The sequence below is a fragment of the Eriocheir sinensis genome, unplaced genomic scaffold (genome assembly GCF_024679095.1).
Source record: "Eriocheir sinensis breed Jianghai 21 unplaced genomic scaffold, ASM2467909v1 Scaffold1316, whole genome shotgun sequence".
Taxonomy (NCBI): Eukaryota; Metazoa; Arthropoda; class Malacostraca; order Decapoda; family Varunidae; genus Eriocheir; species Eriocheir sinensis.
In genome coordinates, this window is record NW_026110647.1 from 37,501 (window position 1) to 59,350 (window position 21,850).

A 21,850-nucleotide genomic window follows, 5' to 3' on the forward strand; every position below is an offset into this window, starting at 1 on the left:
TCTGCTGTACATTCTGATACGTCAATATTATTATTAAACCACCACCCAAACACACACATTATACAAAGATTTAGGAGTTTTGTGTCTTTCCAAGTCTTTCCAGGGGTAGTTGAGTGACTCTGGTGATAGTTTAACTGTTGTTCTGTACCATGAATCTAAGAAACACACATTGGACAAGGTTTTCATAGTAGTTTCTGCCATTTCCAAGGGTAGTTGGACAACCCTTGTGGTAGTGTCAGCCTTCTTCTGTACCATGAACCTAAGAAACACATTAAAAAAAGGTTCACACAGGATTTTCAGGCATTTCCAGGGGTAATTTGATGACCCTGGTGGTATTGTGACCCTTCTTCTGTACCATGAACCCAAGAAACACATTTAACAAGGCTCACATAGGAGTTTCAGGCATTTCCTGGGGTAGTTTAGTGACCGTGGTGGTATTGTGACCCTTCTTCAGTACCATGAACCCAAGAAACACATTTAACAAGGCTCACATAGGAGTTTCAGGCATTTCCTGGGGTAGTTTAGTGACCTTAGTGGTAGTGTAACTGTTGCTCTGGACCATGAACATACATTTGCCAAGACTTTCTGTAAGAGTTGTGGGCCTGTGCATGGGTAGTTTTATGACCCTGGCGGTAGTGTGACCCTTCCTCTGTACCATGAACCACTAAAATCCCTCCCAGCAGCAGCTTTCTCCTTCTCCATTCCTTCCTTGTTGGCCTCATTGTCAGGCAAGCACAGTGCAGGAGGTGCTAAAATATACCCAATCAGATCAGGAGACTCCGGAGATGGTGGTGTTGACGGCTGCATGTTCACTAGATGCCCTGTATTGGGGGGACAGGAGAAGGGAATCACCAGCAAACAAACTGTGAGACAAAGGAGAAAAGGAAACAACTAAGAGAAAGGGAAAGAAAGAAAGGTTACTGACCCAAAAATCTAACAGAAGGGTTTGCACAAGTCCACTCATGAGCTGAATCTTGAGGATAACAATTGTAAAGCATAAAACTACCCCTGAAAATGCCCTGTGAAAGCCTTTTTAATTATATTTCAGGTTCAGGGTACAGAGGAAGGGTCACACTACCACCAGGGTCTTAAAACTATCTTTGAAAATGCCCAAAACCTCTACCAAAGCCTTGTCAGATGTGGGTTTCTTCATGTTCAGGGTACATTGAAGGGGTCACACTACCACCGGGGTTCTAAAACTAGCCCTGGATGTGATGTATACAGTGGGTTTAAAACCTTCACACCCACAGTACTGCTTCATTTTCCTCTGTACCATGCAGGGAACCAATCTCCTCCTGGTGCTGAGGGAAATATGTGCTACCTAATATATGGACGTATTTGGCCGCTCATAGAAGGTGCTCAGCTTCTTAGACTGTTTTGTGATCCCAGTGATAATTTTGCATGGCTTCTGCACCTTGAACTGGAGAACCATCCTTGAAAACCCGATTTATTTAATAATATTGGCCTCTACCGTACATACTAATTAAATATCATCCATTCCGTACCAACTGTCATGTCAATCTCAATGCAGCCTGAACCAGTCAGGGCAGTTGTATAGATGTATAGCATAGTCTCAGTTCACCTTCCCAGTGGTGCCTCCTTGCTCCTTGGCGCCTTTCTGAGCATGCTTTGGTTACATGTGCCTTTGTTACCACTAAATCTAGTCTCTGCCTTCCTAACACTGCTGTCAACACGTTGCTGCTCTATGATAAAACAACTGCCTGGCTTGATTTTCTGGTTAAGGTCTATGTTCTTATACATGTCTGGCTCCCATTACAACTATTTTTCAAGGCCTTTGTTACCTCTGGATGTAGTCTCCTTACATGAACTTGCCTTGCTAAAACTGATGTTAAGACTTTAGCATTACTGCTATAAAAAATATAAAAAAACCCAGCTGCGTGCGTATTTATTTTTGGATCAAGGTCCAGATTCTTATGTATCAGGCTCCCATTACGACCATTTCCCAAGGCCACAGAGAAGGTTAGCTGGGTTCCCGTGGGTGGTTTTCCAGCTCAATCACCAGGGTTACAATACAGTCGGGGGCTTCGTGGTGCAGTGGATAGCACACTCGGCTCACAACCAAGAGAGCCCGGGCTCAATTCCCAGGCAACTCCTACTACAAGAGGCTTTTTAAATAGGCATACTTTGGTTCTAATATGTTTAAAAATACTGGCCTAACCCCTAAAGGGCGGGGATGTACCATGAAATCACCACTTTCAAGGCTTCAAAAAATCACTTTCAGCCCTCTCTCAATTGTGCCCACACTGAAAGCTGTTTTGGGAGGAGGACGAGGCTTATGAGGAGTCGAGGTCACTGGCCGTGGACACTCGGGTGCAGAATCAGATGAGGAAGGTACAAAAACCTCTCCTCCTGCCATTGTTACAGTCACAGCATCACTGAGAGTGTCACGAAGGAGTTGTGTGGCAGCCTGGGAGTCACGCTGACCCTTAAATTCCCACGCAGACTGCAGAATTATGTAGGATTAGGCAGACTGCAACAACACATCACTCGCCCTTCACCTGGCAGCCAGAAAATACCATTCACCCACCCTTTAGGGAGTCCCCTGGCACACACCTTTAACAGGGCTTTCGTAGGAGTTTTTGGACATTTCCAGGGGTAGTTTAATGACTGGTGGTAGTTTAACCTTTCCCATGTATCCTGAATCTAAAAGAAACAGCCATTAGAACCTGATTAAACTTCTTTTTGGTCTTTGAAAGTAGTTGTAATGAGAGGCCGAACTGTTTGAGGGCCATAGGGTAGACGGTGGCTGAGTGATTAGTGTGCTGGGCCAGCATTCACCACGCCATGGACAACGTTGATTTGAATCCCCACGCTGTTACCTGGGATTTTTCAGTCACCGCTGAGTGGCCTAAGACTACCCACATGTCCTGAAGACAACCCATCAACCCTGACTCTAGAAGAAACCGTCCAAGTGAATCAAGAATGAGTTCCGGGGGGCAGCATGAGCCAAGCATAACTGACGCCACTATAAAAAAAAAGTTACCTGCGCCATGACAGGCTTGGGCCAACCACCAGCTAGGCGCCTACCCTGAAGAAAGCCTACTGGCGCTATAGGCTGAGATGTCAAAAAAATAAAAAATAAAGAAAAAATCTTTAAAAAGCCGCCCCAAAGACATTAATTTAACAGGGCCCTGGTGGTAGTTTAACCCTTGCACTGTACCATGAACCGAAAAAACACTCATTAGAACCTGACTGATCTTCGTTTCGGCCTTTGCAAGTAGTTGACGTGAGGGAGCAAAGTGTCCGAGGGCCATATTTTTAAACATTTTGTCGCCAAAGCACACATATTTAGCAAGGCTTTCTTAGTTGTGGGCATTCCAGGGGTAGTTTTATGACTGGTGGTAGTGTGACCCTTCTAATGTACCACAAACCCTAGGAAAACGCTCATTAGAATAGATTAATCTCCTTTACGGCCTTTGAAAGTAGTTAATGTGAGGCGGAACCGTCCGAGAACACTGACCAAATATCAGTTGTACCGTGCCTTTCTATCTGTTCTTATCCATTCATTTAAGACTTCTCTTAGGAAGGAAAGCTCAAATACGTACCATGAACCAGCACTTGACACTGGTAGACTCCTCTATGACGTTCCTTTTTCCTCCTCCTCTCATCTTCCTCCAGGTCTCTCCTCTCTTGATGATTGTAGATTCTTCTCCTTCCTCCTCCTCCTCCTCATCTTTCTCTTCTATCTCAGTGTCTGCATTTATCTCTCATTTTAATTTTTCCTCCTCCCAGATGTCCATCTCTCCACCTCATCGTCTCCTCCATATTACCTCTCTCTACCTACCTTTGTTCCTTTTGTATGTAAATCCTTAATTTTTCCTTCTCTCATAGCCTTCCTCCCTCCACACATTCTCTCTCCACCTCTCGTCTCCTCCATTTTACCTCCCTCTACCTGTCTTTCTTCCTCTCGTACGTAAATCCCTCTTGTGTAAATCCTTTTTCTCTGTATATATTATCCCAGTTATTTCTCTGATTTCATTTCTCCACAGCTTTTAATATATATACGAGGCTTCCGGAAGAGAAACTGTAAGGCACAGTGACCTATTGTTACGTAAATTAGTTTGTTAACATTCCCAGGACAGTTTACAGGACTTCCAGCCTCCGTACACCCCATATAAGGGTGCTTTTCCTTGCATTCATTCCTTGTTCTTTTGTGGAGGTTTTGTCTGCCTTTCCCAATGCAAACTAGAACATAATAGCTCTGTTAAGATGTAAAGTGCAAGGGAAAAGTGACTCCGTACACTATACACAAGGGTCTATGTTTCTTATGACACTTCTCTGCCGGATGCCTCAAATATTAATCTCTGTATACATATTCTTTTATTTTATCCTCCTTATTATGTCTGCAAGCGCTCTTGTTTTTCCTGCTTGTAATGTTGTCTGTTCATCTTACTGTCTAAGGTGTATATATCTCATAGTAATCTTAAATTTTCTTCAACATAATTGTTCTTTTATTTTCTCATATGTGCAAGCCCTCGTCTTTCCACCCTCTCGTGCTGACCATATTTCTCTTGTCTAAGGTGTATATATATCTCACAGTAATCTCTCATATATTCATCTCTGTACCTTGTTCCTTTATGACTCCCTTGTTGATATAATTGTGTGGCTCCCTCCCTGCTGAAGTGAGGTAAGCACCATGAGGGTTCATCTTGAGATATCACTTGCCTGGCATAGACCAACTATTCAGGCCTCATCAGACTAAAATTCAAAGATGTTGAGTCGTTATGGTGGATTTAAGTTCATTCTAATGCCTGGGAAAAGCGCAGAAACAGGGGAATCAGTTTCTTGCGCATATGGCTTGTCTCACATGAGCAGGGAGCAACACATTTGTAGGGTCTGTTGTTCCTTCTCTCTCTCTCCCTCTCTCTCTCGTAACCTTTCTTCTCGTTTGTGATTTTCTCTGATTTTGAGTTGTCTTTTTCTAGATGTCTGTCTGTTGTGTTATGGCTTTGTCTTGTAAGGTAATGACTTCCCTTCATTTCTACGGCTTTTTCTTGAACTTTTTTGACCTCGTTACGTATCTGCAATCCTTCAAGTTCTCTTATTTTTATAGACGTCTGATTTAGGTTTTGTTTAATGTTCTTGTGTTCCGTTGCTTAACTATTTTGAACTATGTATGCAATCTCTCGTCATTCTCTCCTCTTAAAAAGTTGTTCATCTTCCTCTCTCATAAGCTTATATTTCTAATGTTTCTTTCCTTGTATTAGTTTGTTATACTTATATTATAATATGTTGTTTTTTGTGGTTTAAATTAGTTTCTCCTTGCTTAAATTTTAAAATGATCAAAATAACAAAAAATTCAGTTTTAGACAAAAAATATATGAAAATTGGCTTTGTACTAAGTCCATTATACTTCTTCTGGCGTCCGGAGATTTAGCACAATGGTTATTTGTAAAATAAAACACAAGATACGTCCCTGAACTTTATTTTCACGAGATAGAAAGTTCACATCTCGCTAGCTAATACATAAGAATCCATGGCAGTCTTCAGAGTTGAATGATTCTTTTCCCTCGGCAGAATTGAACAGCTGAATGGACTCCATCTCTTGAGGGGCGGCTTCGTATCCCAGCGTGATCTCCTGCAAGGCATCCCAGCACACACCACATGCTCTGGAGGGGGAGAGAACGTCAAGATGAATCGGCCTTGTCTTGGAGGAAATGTACTCTGTTTTGACTTTGCTCTCAATAAACATAGACCCTAAGATTTTTATTTTTTTTTTTAAATTATAAAACACCCGAACAGTTTGCAGTCTTTCTCCGGAGAGGCTTTGAAGTATAATTGACTTAGGGACAAATTTAAGGTTAAAATTTCCTACTATTTTTTGCTTATTTCTGGCCAAAAGAGGCATATTTTAGATGAATTTCTGGAATATTCAAGCTATGTAACAGAAAATATATTAAGCATATAAAACAATTAATATAAAGACAGGGCAACATTAGCAGACAATTCAAAAGCCAAGATGAAGGGATGGTCTAAGTGAGCACAAAAGCCAAGAGGAACAGATGTAGAAATAATGAGGACAGAATAATTAATGAAACTGAATTGAAAACATCCATGTATATTGTATACAAAAACGAAGGAGAAATCTAACAAAAGACGTCATAATCTGAGACCAAAGCCAATATTACCCAGAGTCCAGCCGAGAGGGGCATAAGGGACCTTGTATATATTATAAGCAAGGTTTGGAAGTCTTGAAATGTGTTCTGGGAGGGAAACTTAACCCATAATTTACTGAATAATTGGTCATTTAATCCCTCTTATCAGGACACACTGAGGAGGAATGCATTGATGGTCATAACATGGAACGATTATATGTATAGAGAGGAGAGAAAGTGAGGAGGAGGAGAATATGAAATGAAGAGAAGTAAAAGGGAAGAGACAAAGATATAGAGGAAGACAAGAGAAGGAATATCTATCAGGGAGGAGGAAAAAATAAGATACGAGGGAGAGGAAGGGGCAGAAATGGCAGTAGAAGGGAGGAAGGATGAACAGCAGGAGGGAAGAGTCACCACAGCCCGGCCGACCCCATAAGGTACAGTATAAAGACCCTTGTTAACGAGAGGAAAAAAATCAATGAAATTACAAGGAAATTAGTGATGAGAACATAATACAGAAAGATTATTGTTATGTGGATTATTCTGACCTCTGCTGGGACGTGCAGGCCTATATAATTATTAATCACGGCACTGCCTTCACACACACCTATATATAACTAACTAATGAATGAGCTAATTGATTAACTACGTGTGATGACTGCTTACTAACTAACTAATGACTCAATAAACTAATTAACTAATGAATGAACTAATAAATGAACTAATTGATTAACTACATGCTATGACTGCTTACTAACTAATGACTCAATAAACTAGTTAACTAATGGATGAACTAATTAACTAGCTAACTGACTAACAGGGGGCTACCGTAACTCAATACAAGCCTAGGTCAGTATTCATACATGTTTCCGCCTATCTCATCAACTGTTTCCAAAGGCCGAGAAGATGAGTGAAGTTCTACTGAGTGTTATTGTAAGTTCATGGTAGAGAAAAACGGTCACATTACCACCAGGGTCATTAAGTTAGCCCTGGAAATGCCCTAAACTCCTACGAAAACCATGTCAAATGTGTGTTTCTGAGGTTCACGGTTCAGAAGAAGGGTCACACTATCACCAGGGTCATCAAATTAGCCCTGGAAATGCCCTAAAATCCTACAAAAACCATGTCAAATGTGTGTTACTTAGGTTCATGGTACAGAAGAAGGGTCAAACTACCACCAAGGTCATAAAACTACCCCTGAAAGTAACTAGAAATCTTATGAAAGCCGTGTCAAATGCATGTTTTTTGAGTAAACTGCTCGTGACCAAAAAATTTCCACTTATCCCCAGACTGAAATGAACGTGGAGCCTCCGAGCCTTTGGCCTAAACCTTTTTGGTGTGAGCAGCGATAGTCTCAGTATCCTCGGTGTTGTTCGTTTAGGCAAAACACTTACATCACACGTTTGGAGTTTTCTGTGTTCACTGCCGTCTGAGTCCTTTAGGATTGGTCCAACCTGCTATACAATAAGGTGGTTACAAGGGAGATCTTTTAAGGCCATGGATAAACCTGTGCGCCTTGCTTCTCCCTGGCAAGAGCTTTTCCATGGTGTCTGTGTCTGCCAGCGACACCACACCATTCCAAGATAACACAACGAGGCAAACTCAGGTTTACGGGGAGGGAAAAGTGTCAGTGTGATAGTAGGGAGTCACGAAAACCCTCAGTGAACCACATTGCACAGTCCCATACATATCAGTCCCTAATGCCACCGTGGGTTGCGACGTCTGCCTGGAAGGGCCTACAGTCAAACAATTTCAAATAGTACATTTTGCATTGACTTCCTTGGGTCCTTTCCTCCCTCTGCTCTGCCACACAGTCCCAACACCTATTTTTCCCTCTCATATGTTACCTATAGATAAGACAGGAGAGGAAGGGAATCTGAATCAAACGCCCAAAAGGACTATTTGAAATGGTTATACTATAGTTGTTTGATCCTTATTCTGTACCATGAGCTAAAAACACACATTTGGCAAGGCTTTCATGGGGATTTTGTTTATTTCAGGGGTAGTTGTGACCCTGGTGGTAGTCTGATCCTTCCTCTGTATCATGAACCTAAAAACACAGATTTGCTAAGGCTTTCGTGGGAGTTTTGAACATTTCCAGGGGTAGTTTTACGACCCTGGTGCTAGTTTGACCCTTCTTCAGTAGCATGAACCTAAAGAACACTCACTGGAACCTGACTGATTCCCTCTTTGACCTTTAGAAATAGCTGATGTGAGAAGCAAAAGAGTATACCAGCCTAATTCATGATGAAGTTAGTAGCAATGCAGACCCCACAAGACCGGTGCAAAGTCATCATTATCTTTAATGGTGAAGGCCTCAGTTATCGCCAAATAGCACAGCCAATTGGTGTGTCCATCTCTAACGTAGCACGATGAATGGGTCTGCAGATATGTGGCCACAGGCTCCACTAGTGACAGGCCTCAAAGCAGACTTAACAGTGTAATTACCATAGGGGTGCATACCCTCATTACCAAATAAATACTTCCCATCCTCATATATTGTACATATGTAACCATAATGATGCAGTATGTGGTTAACATATTAATAATGGCATATAAATCTGTATACTTTTACTGGCAATTATGCTTCTAAACTACCACCTGGCACTATCATTCCCTCAACTGAATAGGAATGAGGTCAGCCACAGCATTTAAACTGCCTGACAATGGTCTCCAAGCACACACATTTGTCATGGCTTTAGTAGGAGTTGTGGGCTTTTCCATGGGTGGTATCTTGACCCTGGTGGGAGTCTGACAAGACTCTGTACCATTAACTCAAGAAATACTCCTGAGAACACATTTTGCCTTTTTTTTGGCATTTGAGAATAACTGATGTGAGAGTCAGTAGAGTCCAAGAATAGCGATCAATGTCCTGAGTGGAGTGGCTTACATAATAATTGTATCCACACCACAGTCTCATAATAATTGTCAATAATTTATGTAATGCATTGACAACCTAATGTCAGTGACTCAGAGCTGAGTTAGTTAGCACCAGAATGGCATCTTGCATATGAACAACCACCCTTGTGGTGAAGAATTATCACCCCAACCAATTATTATAGTACGCTTACGTCAACGATATATTTCCAGCACAGAATATGAGCAATGCATTATCTAGATCAAGCGTCAAGGCTCATCAGTGCACATGTGATCCTGAGTCATTGGCACCTCACTCCTTCATTGAGTATGAGTACACAGGGCTAACACGTTCTACACAGGGAGAAGTGTCTCACAATTGTTGGTCTGTGTATCTCAGAATGGCTGGGATGCTTACAGTGTTGGAGAAGGTTTTGGTGAGTGTATCTAAGGGAGCTTCACCCTGCCTGCCTGTTTGAGGTGGCCATGTCTACCTGGTGGTCCCAGTGTGGCGTTGAGTCTCGCCCCTGATTTGGTTTGTCCCATCCTGATCTGCACATGGCAGAAGCCTAATTTTAACTATGACTGAGTAACTAATTTTGAAGAATTAACTAGGAGGACCTAAAAAGCGATGCAAAGTGGAACAGGTCAAAAGAATAAGCGGAGGGATTGTTGACATTCTAGTTATATACATACATACATACATACGTCATCACTTACGTTAATAAAAATATAAATAACATTGTAAACAAAGCCCGGACAAACCAAATCAGGTGGATGAGGCTTAACGCCATACCGGGGCACAGCTACATGGCCAGCAGCTGTGCCTTTGCTATCTATTAACCCGGTAGCAGCAACGGGACAAATTTGTGGCTTTACCGCGTACCAGCGATGGGCCAAATTTTTGCCATGATATAAATCCCCCTAAATAGATGATGCGTAAACTGATCACAAATGCATTGATACATATTATGAAATGGTTTGTGTGAGTGATGATTTTTTCTCATTATTCTCGCTTAGAGGGAGCGGCCTTTAAGAACCATGATCCCCGCAGCTACCACCGGGTTAATGCCTTAGCCACACCACACCACCCATCAGATCCAGCCATGCTAAACACCACACCCCACATCAGACCTGCCACACCCAGCCACACCACACCCCATATCTACACCACCCAGCCAAGCCACACCACACCCCATATCAGACCGTGATAAAACACACCACACTGCATATCACACCCAGCCACACCACACCCCAAACCTACACCACCCAGCCAAGCCACACCACACCCCATATCAGACCTGCCACACCCAGCCACACCACACCCCATATCTACACCACCCAGCCAAGCCACACCACACCCCATATCAGACCTGCCACACCCAGCCACACCACACCCCATATCTACACCACCCAGCCAAGCCACACCACACCCCATATCAGACCGTGATAAACCACACCACACTGCATATCACGCCCGGTCACACTACACCCCTATCTACACCACCCAGTCAAGCCACACCACACTGCATATCACACCCAGCCACACCACACCCCATATCTACACCACCCAGTCAAGCCACACCACACCCCATATCAGACCGTGATAAATCACACCCAGCCACACCACACCCCATATCAGACCGTGATAAACCACAATACACTGCATCACACCCAGCCACACCACACCCCATATCTACACCACCCAGTCAAGCCACACCACACCCCATATCTACACCACCCAGTCAAGCCACACCACACCCCATATCTACACCACCCAGTCAAGCCACACCACACCCCATATCTACACCACCCAGTCAAGCCACACCACACCCCATATCAGACCGTAATAAATCACACCCAGTCACACCACACCCCATATCTACACCACCCAGTCAAGCCACACCACACCCCATATCAGACCGTGATAAATCACACCCAGCCACACCACACCCCATATCTACACCACCCAGTCAAGCCACACCACACCCCATATCAGACCATGATAAACCACACCACACTGCATCACACCCAGCCACACCACACCCCATATCTACACCACCCAGTCAAGCCACACCACACCCCATATCAGATCATGATAAGCCACACCAGCAACATCACACCACACCTCATAATAGATCCTAGCACACCACACATCACACCACATCCCCCATCACAGCCAAGAACATCAAACCACATAGTGCACCCAGCCACACCAGAGCCCACATACCATCCAGCCACACCCTTCACACCATGTTACACTAAACGTCACAGCTATGTTAATACCCTATATCACTTGGCACTTACATATAGCAGTCAGTGACACTCTATTGCATTAGTCTTCCATTATGAACCATCTTGGTTGAGTAGATTATCTCACTATATACAAAAACTATGGTTAGTCTACTCCTGAAAACTCTCTCTCTCACACACACACACACACACACACACACACACACACACACACACACAATCCTCTAGGGCAGGGGTCGGCAAGCTTCACAGTGCCAGGCAGGGGCAGAGACAACAGCTAGGTGCACTGGAGTGCCAAGGAGAACCCAAAAGTGACTGTACAAAAACTTTATAGATAATTATCAGGCACACAGTGGCTAGATTACAAGAAATTTATTTAAAACCATGCACATCAGTGAGTGCAGACAACAGTTTTATCATATTAGTGGGATGGTTGGTGCCACGGAGAAGTGACTCAATGTCTGGATTGACTGATGAGGTGGTCACTCAGCTGGGAGTGTATGTGGGACTTTGTATATTTCATTTTTGAAAAGAGTTTTTCACAACATTGCCAAACATGGCAACGATGCATTTTACATGCTTAATGTATTTGAGAGAAGGGAGTACAAGTTCACGGAAGAAGAGGTGCGGTACCTTGCCTTCTGCTCCTCATTACACAAAGTTGCGGGCCAGATTGTTATAGACATATCAAGCAGGGTGACGGACCATGAGTTCCGTCTCTGGCCCGTGGGTTGGAGGTTGCTGACCCCTGCTCTAGGGCACAAGCTTTCCATATTTTTGATCACCCCACAACACTTACATATCTTTTTCTCTTTAAAATATTTTAACATGGGAAGTGGTGTGTACAGAAAGCAGAAGACAGTCAAAGTAATGAACAGTGTGTGTGTGTGTGTGTGTGTGTGTGTGTGTGTGTGTGTGTGTGTGTGTGTGTGTGTGTGTGTGTGTGTGTGTGTGTGTGTGTGTGTGTGTGTGTGTGTGTGTGTGTGTGTGTGTGTGTGTGTGTGTGTGTGTGTGTGTGTGTGTGTGTGTGTGTGTGTGTGTGTGTGTGTGTGTGTGTGTGTGAGCTCAAGGGCAAAAGAAGGAAACAATAATGAAAGAAAGCCTGCAACTCACTGCTCCTATAGAAAAGCATTCAGAGAAGTGGCCAAGATAGGTCAATTTTGAGAGAAGAGGTGTCCTGATACCCTCCTCTTGAAAGAGTTCAAGTCATAGGCAGGAGGAAATACAGATGAAGGAAGATTGTTCCAGTGTTTACCAGTGTGAGGGATGAAAGAGTGAAGATGCTGGTTAACTCTTGCATAAGGGATTTGGACAGTAAAGGGATGAGCTAAAGTAGAAAGTCGAGTGGAGTGGGGCCACAGGATGGGGGGAGGAATGCAGTTAGCAGGTTCAGAAGAGCAGTCAGCATGAAAATATTGATAGAAGATAGAGAAGCAACATGATGACGGAATTTAAGAGGTAGAAGACTATCAGTGAGAGGGGAGTAGATGAGACGAAGAGCCTTAGACTCCACTCTGTCCAAGAGAGCTGTGTGAGTGGAGCCTCCCCACACATAAGATCCATACTCCATATGAGGGCAGACAAGGCCCCTGTATATGGATAGCAACTGTGTAAGGGAGTGGAACTGGCGGAGACGATACAGAACACCCATCCTCGAGGAAGCTGATTTAGTGAAAGAGATGTGAAGTTTCCAGTTAAGGATGTTTAGTGTTGAAGAAGGTGACAGCTGAGTGTTGTCAAAGATTAGGGGATGTCATTTCAGGATAATTTTAGCCGAGGCTCAACTTTTGGTCTCACCTGTAGTTTGTTCTTCACATCCTGGGTGACTGAAGATGATGGAGCAGTCAGGCTCCCCAGGGCTGATCAGGCTGACTGGAGGTGGACTGCAGAGGAAAGGAGGGAGGGATGGGTTGTTGGGATGGGACGGGAGACTCTGGGAGGGGAGAATGTGGCTGGCACTGAGGGGAGGAGGGAGGGATGGGTTGTTGGGATGGGACGGGAGACTCTGGGAGGGGAGAATGTGGCTGGCACTGAGAGGAGGAGGGAGGGATGGGTTGTTGGGATGGGACGGGAGACTCTGGGGGGGGAATATGTGGCTGACCGCTCTTCTGAACTTGCTAACTGCATCCCTCTCCCCCCTCCCACGCCCTCACCACACTCGACTTTCTACTCAAGCTCATCCCTTTACTGTCCAAACCCCTTACGCACGAGTTAACCAGCATCGTCACTCTTTCATCCCTCACACTGGTAATCTCTGGAACAATCTTCCTTCATCTGTGTTTCCTCCTGCTTATGACTTGAACTCTTTCAAGAGGAGGTTATCGGGACACCTCTCCTCCCGAAATTGACCTCTCTTTTGGCCACCCCTCTGAATGCTTTTCTATAGGGGCAGTGAGTTGCGGGCTTTCTTTCATTACTATCTCCTTTTTTTGCCCTTGAGCCGTTTCCTTTGCTGTAGAAAAAAAAATCCCAAAGCGGATTTCTTCCCCTTCAGGACTCGTTTGAAGGGAGGAGAACATACAGCAACAAGACTCAAGGAGCAGGTTCACAGGAAACAAAGAAGTTCAGCCGCAGCTCTCACACTTGGAGCTGAAGAAGAGAAAGATCTTGCCGACTGGTATAAGGAGAATGAATTCTTATACAACAGTGAGAGGGCTGACTTCAAAAACCAAAATAAAAAGCAAGAGCCTTTCAAGTAAAGGCTGAACAGCTGTGCAGCTGCAAACCAAGATCAACTCTGAGAGATAGAGTCGGGAGGAAAAAAAAACAAGCCCTCCGGTGGTCTCACACACAGGGAGATGTGTATCATGAAGAACTATGGCTTCATTGCCAAGTACGTACACGAGGAAGGTCGCAGAAGGCAAGTGGCCAAGCACTGCCCACCAAGTGAAGAATATGGCTGCTGAAACATGGCTCATGAAACAGCAGCCATCAAGAGTGACTCTGAACTCGTGTTTCATGAGGGGAAACAAATGGACCCAGCCACTTGGAAGAGATTCAAGGTAATTGATATATATATATATATATATACATATATATATATATATATATATATATATATATATATATATATATATATATATATATATATATATATATATATATAGATAGATATAGATATATATATATATATATATATATATATATATATATATATATATATATATATATATATATATAATAATGTATGGATTTGAAGAGCCTCAGCAAGAGGGCCAGCTGCACGTCATCTCATCCTTCCTCCGCACCAAGCTAAGTATACCGTGTATTGTTAGTGTAGCCAGGTCAGAGTAGGTTCTGTAGGCGCACGGAGACGCGTTTTGTCAGTTTGCGTGTGTGTGGTGGAGTTTTCTGTTCTTTTGTTGTAATAAAGCTGTGCATAGTTGTACACACCTTATCAGTTAACCTTTGTGTACACTGAGGGTCCTTGCCAGACCCATAAGGAGATATAATTAAGAACCCTACAGATGATTTGAGGTCCTTTGTGTGTGTCGTGGTCACCATGAGGCTTCCTACAGAGATCAAGCTCCATGTTGGGAGGCCTGTACGAACACAGAGGAAGCCAGGTAAGTCATGCTTACTACACTTTTGCCAGTAGTACACCTCTTCGTGTCTCTTGACACACCACAGGGATCATCCCTTGCTGGCTAGTTTCACCTTTTGAGCTCACGCACTGTTTAATCAAAATTTTCTCCCTTAACACTACGGCTATATTGCCAAGTACATGAGGAAGGTCTCAGAAGGCAAGCAGCCAAGCATTGCCCACCAAGTGAAGAATATGGATTGGTTGTTGGGATGGGACGGGAGAATTTGGGAGGGGAGAATGTGCCTGGCACTGAGGGGAGGAGGGAGGGATGGGTTGTTGGGTGGGGAGGGAGTCTCTTGGAGGGAGGTCAGGGTGCCATGAGGAAGGGTCCCCGCGGAAGAGGGTGTCTCCGGGCTCTGTTTCTCAGCTGGCCTGTCGTGGTGTTTGGGGAGCCTGCGGAGATAAATAAACTATGATGGTCTTCATGGTCACATTAGTTTTGCAAGAGCCCATTAACCCTTTGACTGTGGATTTCCTCCAAGAAGACTTCACCAAGCTACAGGAATGGAGCAAAAAGTGTCGGCTACAATTCAATGAAGAAAAATGTAGAGTTCTGCACCTTGGGAGTGGATGTCCAGCACACCAATACCACATGGGAAACACTCCACTATCCACCACAGAGCCAGAGAAAAACCTGGGAGTATAGGTTATCAGGCTATCAGTGACGGCAAAATCCCTGACAATCGCAGTGGAGGGGTTAAAACATCAAGTGTATGACAAGAGCAGTGGTTTCAATAGCTATTTCCTCCTACAATTAAGACCCTTAGGAATACTGATAAGCCAGAACAAATACCTTTGGGAAGCCCTGTGGAGGCGGAGGCAGAAAAATGTGAAGACAACCACCCGGGAGCAAGGAGACCACCACCGTCAGGGGAAAGCAGGGACCTGAAAAATAAAAAATATTAGGGAAAGAAAGAAAACCAAAGGAAAGGACAGTAGAAAAAGAGAAAGGAAGGAAACTGGTTGGCATTATAAGACACTTCGGCTAATCACATCAGCTATTTCTAAAGGTCAAAGAGTGGGTCAGTCGGGTTCCAATGAGTGTTTCTTTAGATTCATGGAAGGGTCACACTACCACCAGGATTATAAAACTACCCCTGGAAATGCCCACAACTCCTAGGAAAGCCTTTTCAAATCTGTGTTTCTTCAGGTTCATGATACAGAAGAAGGGTCACACTCCCACCAGGGTCACAAAACTACCCCTGGAAATGCCCACAACTCCTAGGAAAGCCTTTTCAAATCTGTGTTTCTTCAGGTTCATGATACAGAAGAAGGGTCACACTACCACCAGGGCAACAAAACTACCCCTGGAAATGCCCACAACCCCTAGGAAAGCCTTTTCAAATCTGTGTTTCTTCAGGTTCATGATACAGAAGAAGGGTCACACTACCACCAGGGTTATAAAACTACCCCTGGAAATGCCCACAACTCCTAGGAAAGCCTTTTCAAATCTGTGTTTCTTCAGGTTCATGATACAGAAGAAGGGTCACACTACCACCAGGGTTATAAAACTACCCCTGGAAATGCCCACAACTCCTAGGAAAGCCTTTTCAAATCTGTGTTTCTTCAGGTTCATGGTACAGAAGAAGGGTCACACTACCACCAGGGTCACAAAACTACCCCTGGAAATGCCCACAACTCCTAGGAAAGCCTTGTCAAGTATGTGTTCTTGGGCGGGGAAATGTCTTATACTACGAGCCTTTATCCCGAACAAGTTGTTGAGACTCAGGGCAATATCCAGACATTTATATTACTGATTTAGTGTTTAATTAGACACTGGAAACAGGTTGCAGTAATAACCAAAAGCTTGTAATTAGTTCCTCCCCATTAAAAAGACTAATTTAGCAGCAAGTTTTCCCCCACTACTAATTCTGAATTTATTGTGTCGGTAGAATAGGTATTATGGTGACATCTTTTAGCTGGCGCCTTTGGTGGAGTGAACACTTGTGCCACGTTTCCTAAGCCTGCAATACTGCCTCTCTCTGTGTGTGTGTGTGTGTGTGTGTGTGTGTGTGTGTGTGTGTGTGTGTGTGTGTGTGTGTGTGTGTGTGTGTGTGTGTTGCTTTGTTTCACCGGATGTATCCTACTATAATACAGAGGCTGAGCTGCCGTGGTGTCTGGGCCAGGGATGCAAAGTGGCACGCTGCACATGTGACGGGATCAGGCCGGGAAGACACTCACGATCAAGTGACTGGCTTATTTTTACTGTTATTCCTTCACATTATATTCTATTTATAGTTGTGAAAGTACTTGCTCCCCTCAAAACTAAAATAAATGTCAAAGGTATGTGGCAGCTTTTTTGAGAACTGGCATCCGAAGCTCTGCCGGGTCAGGCTGGGTCACTGTCAAGTGCTGCCGCTCACCACTGGCTTAATTTTTTTTCTTATTAAGAAATTTGCTCATTTTTACTTGTATTCCTTCACAGTACATTCTAAAAAAATAAATGTGAAAATACCTTCCACCCAAGAACTACAGTGAAAGCCAATAACACCTGGCAACATCTTTTTAGGAACACTGTAAATTATGTGTGCCATGTTTTCCTTATTGGTGCATAAATATCTTATGCATAACAAGTTTACTGTTCTTTGTAATGCTTAAGAGGCCATGGCCTGGGAGGCGTGGCACCAGTGTTCATGAGGGAAGTACTGTTCCTTGTAATGCTTAACAGGCCATGGCCTGGGAGGCGTGGCACCAGTGTTCATGAGGGAAGTACCCGCAACACTACACCAAAGCCTCCAGAGAAGAGATGGCGCACCAGAACTAAATAACGTCACCACCACCACCACCACCACCTCAGCCACCACTCACCACAAACAAACAAACAAACATTCCTAATTCACACTCACCCCCCCAAAAAAAATCCTGGGTCACCCGCAGCCAGCCATCACTAAATGGTTGACATTTCAATGCCTGTTGTGCACCTGCCGCCGCCGCCGCCACAAAATATCGTGCAGAGGCTCAACTTGCTTACTGTTTCTACATTTCACATAGTGCTCACCAACATCACAAGTGGACAAACTACAACAAAACCAGGCAAATGAATGTTTTCCCTGCTGTGTATTCCCCAGCATGCATGCTTATTGAACAGCAGAGCAACTTATTTCTGCCAGGAGGTATTTCTCTCAGCACTGAAACACGCATAGTGGACCACCACTGCCATGTCCCGTCCTGCGTTAGGTATTTCCGCTGCCCACACTGCGTGCCCAATAAATTAAAACTAACTAAACCTAACTCTAGGTATGCCATTTGTTATGTATTTGTTGGTCTGTATGGTCAAGCAGATAAAGTTCAGTATTTTAAAACTGTAGTGAGTGCATTTTTCAGCAAACCACAAAACCAGTACATAAAATTATGTTTGTCAAGGGCTGCCCTGAAATATGTGCAAAATACGCGTCATAACGTCCCTCCCCCTTCCTCCTGCCTTCACCAGCAGCATCTGTCAGTCATGGCAGGCCAGATAACTTTTAGGGTTGCCACCTGTTCCTTAAAATATGGATTCGTTCTGTATTGGACAATGGGATGTTGCATTCCTTATATTTTTAAGCTCAAGGTGGCAGCCCTAACTGGGACTCTATTCCCATTGTTTTCCACTTTGAGCACTCTTGTCTTGCAGCGAACAAAGTGAACCCACGCTCACGTCTTTGACCTGTACAAAGAGATTCGCCAGTCCTCGTCGAGAGACTGACTTGGTCAGCTAGGCTGACGTCAGGGGACAGAGTAGTCTATCGGCATCCATCCCTCCCCTCCATGAGCCATCACCCGGCAAGGGTCTGTGGTCCCTTCTCGGAGGGAGGTACACGCTTGACGGCCTCCATATAGTCTGTGTCCCCACTGTGAGGTGGCTAAGAAAATATGTATAGAAAGAAAAAAAGAAAAAATAAATAACGCATCATATCAGCATTCAAAAAACTTTTGGACAAGAGTTATGAACAGTTTTGTGTGTACCATACCAAGGACAGACAACATCCCCACAACTTATTATTATCATTAATACAGCCCCTAGTGTAAGGACGCGTAGTGGACATGGCTGTTGTACATTCACCCACAGATACTTACACTCCTCTATTCATGTCTATTCCTGTACAGCTTGCACGGATGACTTCTGCGCCAGAGCCCGCACATGGAGATATGCCGTGCAACTTCATATTTAACTCCCATACCATCATTACAAGGCAAGAGTGTGTGTCTGGCAGTGACTTACATCTGCACCGGTGTGAGGGAAAGAGGTTCCCCCTCCCTCCCTCTTGTGGGGATTGACAGTGTGTATTGCCTTGAACAATTCATCCTGAAATTTCCCCCATATCCTCCTTGTGTTTCCCTCCACTGTTGCTGGATTACATAAGGGATGGAAAACATAGAGGAGGCAAAACAATCTGATCTTTACATGGCTGGGCATAATGAAGCCTCCTCTTCCTTTGGAGGTCACTTATCAGTGGCTTCTTCTGCACGCCATAACACCTGCAGCCAAGGTCGCGTTGCAGTTTCTTGGCCTGTACGGAGCGACACATCACCAGGGAGAGTGTGGGTTTGTTCTCTCAGTTTCCTGGTTCTAAGGTGAGGAGTGACATCAAGCCATCTATCGTCCTAACACGTTCCTGCTTCTGTAGTTTTTTTTTCCCCTGGTTGTTGAGTGTCCACTCTCTGCCGGCCTTAAATCAGTGGGTCAAGTTTCTCACTGTTCAGTCCTTTTAGCTTGAAAGTTTCCTTATTTTTGTGTCCAGCAATGTAAAGATCAGAGACTGCTGCCTCCTGGATGTCTTCCAGCTGTTACGTAATCCAGAAAAAATGGGCGGAAACACCAGGATGTGGCTAAAGTTCAGGCTGAGTTGTTCAAGACCATGCAAACTCAAGCCCCTGGAGGGAGGGAGACCCTCCTTCCCTCACACCAGTGCATGGAGAAAAAGATGTAGCAAGTCACTGCCTCTAAGTTAATGCCTCTTGCATCCTAATGATGGCATGGTGCGCGGCATATCTCTGTGCGTGGACTCTGGTGCAGAAGTCAAGTCATCTGTGCGTGGAAGCTGTAAAGACACTTTCATTGGAGCAAAAAACTGCAAGTTTACTTACAAAATTGTATCATGGCATCATTTGATGTAAAATCCCTATTTACAAATATTCCTCTCAATGAAACTGTTGATATCTGTTGTGAAAATATTTTTAGGAATTGTGCAAACCACCAAACTGCTACGAGGTGTGTGCTGGGAACTAACATCAAGGAGACTCAGCTGGGAATGGAAAAAAAGAAGACCAAGAATTTAACACAAAAGAAAAAACTCTAGGATGAAAATTACTGCCAGAGGAAGATGAACAAGGAATTACTGATGAAGTTAACAACACTCACCAATTGTTTCCTGTGTTCCCTCTTCATCCTTCTCCTCCTCTTGTTCTTCTTCTTCCTCCTCTTCCTCTTCTTCTTCTTATCTCTGCAAATTCATTTAGGAATTAGAACTGTATAAACACAGATTCTTTTGGAGAATAATAAATTCCTGCAAGAATTTTAATGTTCTTATTTTATGAGAGAGAGAGAGAGTGTGTGTGTGTGTGTGTGTGTGTGTGCAGTATCTATAGGAACAGATGAGTGTAGTAAAGGTTTAGCATGAGGGCAAGGAGGGGGAGGCCAGTGCTCCACCCAGCCACCCTGACCCTCAAAACTAACAGGGAAACAGGACAAAGGAAATATTAGCTTAGAACATAACCTCCCTTGTCTGTCCTAACCTTCAAAGATTTATTCTATCACAGGGTTTAGACAAGAATTGCTCTGCTCTTTATAATACATGAAGGAGAGAAGGACTGGAGGTGAGGGAGGACAACCTCTTCAAGCCAGTTCCCAGACAGCTCTCTTCCGCAGCATTTAAATCATTCCCTCGTCCTCTGCCTCCTCCTCTCTCATTGCCGTCACCTTCATGTTCTTTTCCTTGGCATCTAGGTGTTTGGGGCCCACACAGAACAGGCAGCGTTAGTGTCCGCACTCCTCCCTCTCCACCTGTTGAGTGAGAAGTAACGGATGAAAAAAATAACCTGGATCTAAAGTGACTACCTAAGGGTAAAGGTTATAGGGAAGGCTAAGAGTATGTGGTGAGGAAGGAGTTGGCCTTGATGCTGTAAAAACTTGGAAACTAACACAACTACAATTATAAAAAAAGGTGGAAAAACTAAATATCCAAGAGGTTTGAACAGCTACTTCCAAGAATTCCCAATGCTTAACAATGATGATAATGGAAAGTTGGAAAGTTTGGTTTAGTGGGCGCAACATCTGTGGTCATATGCCGGAGAGACAGGAGGGGAAGGAATTATAGAAGGGAACAGACCCCAGGAGACGGGACACAACCCACGATTAATACCTGGTAACCATTCATTGTTGGGTTGACAGGGACGTAGGGTATTGGAAAAGGCGCCCAAATTTTTCCACTCCGCCCAGGAATCGAACCCGGTTGTGAGCCGAGTGTGCTAACCACTGCACCACGAAGCCCCCATGATGATGATGGACCAGAACACACATACCTTCCAGAGGAGTTGTGGAGGTACATGGGAGGAGACCAGCTGGAAGACCTGAAGGAGGAGGAAGGCCAGGGAGGAAAGTCTTCCATCGGCAAGGCTGGGAGACTCACAGCCCAACCACCAAAAAGATCTGAAATGAAAGGAAAGCAATCAAGGAAAGAAAACACAAACAAAGGAAAAGACAGTAAAAAAAAGAGCTAAGAAATACCTGAGAGATTAACTAATGAGCCTTGCCCCCCCTGGCGTAAGGCCCCACTGATTGGTGATTGGTTGATATCTTCATGCCAATGCACAGTGGGCCAGAATGGGTGATTATGGGACAAAAATATTTCCACTGCAGAAAATGTTTATTTTGTCCAAATATGCTTTTTCACTGATAATAAATGAAAAAATTATCATAAAGTAAGTATCAGTAACTGATTCTGAACATATAAATCTAGTAAGCTTTTCAATCCATTAAACGTAATTAACGTGAATTAATGGGAACTCAAGGTATATAATTGTTTCACCACATTTTGCATATTATATAATAAAAGATGTA

The 21,850-nt window shown here is 44.0% G+C and overlaps 3 long non-coding RNA genes across 3 annotated transcripts in view; 1 reads left to right on the forward strand and 2 right to left on the reverse strand.

Annotated features, from left to right (window-relative positions):
* The window catches only part of LOC126989818 (uncharacterized), a 41,061-nt gene extending 35,337 nt beyond the window's left edge, over window positions 1–5,724 (forward strand). Inside the window, exon 4 of the long non-coding RNA XR_007743734.1 lies at window positions 5,539–5,724. This is a non-coding gene — a long non-coding RNA (uncharacterized LOC126989818). The remainder of the gene's footprint in view (window positions 1–5,538) is intronic.
* LOC126989819 (uncharacterized) lies at window positions 5,431–14,221 on the reverse strand. The gene is made up of 2 exons (XR_007743735.1): window positions 13,023–14,221; window positions 5,431–5,630 (listed from the first exon to the last, which is right to left on the reverse strand). It is a non-coding gene; the product is annotated as an uncharacterized LOC126989819 (long non-coding RNA).
* Window positions 14,222–14,439: 218 nt separating this feature from the next.
* Window positions 14,440–21,430, reverse strand: LOC126989820 (uncharacterized). The gene is made up of 5 exons (XR_007743736.1): window positions 21,313–21,430; window positions 20,623–20,794; window positions 20,153–20,234; window positions 15,605–15,696; window positions 14,440–15,204 (listed from the first exon to the last, which is right to left on the reverse strand). It is a non-coding gene; the product is annotated as an uncharacterized LOC126989820 (long non-coding RNA).
* Window positions 21,431–21,850: the final 420 nt, after the last annotated feature.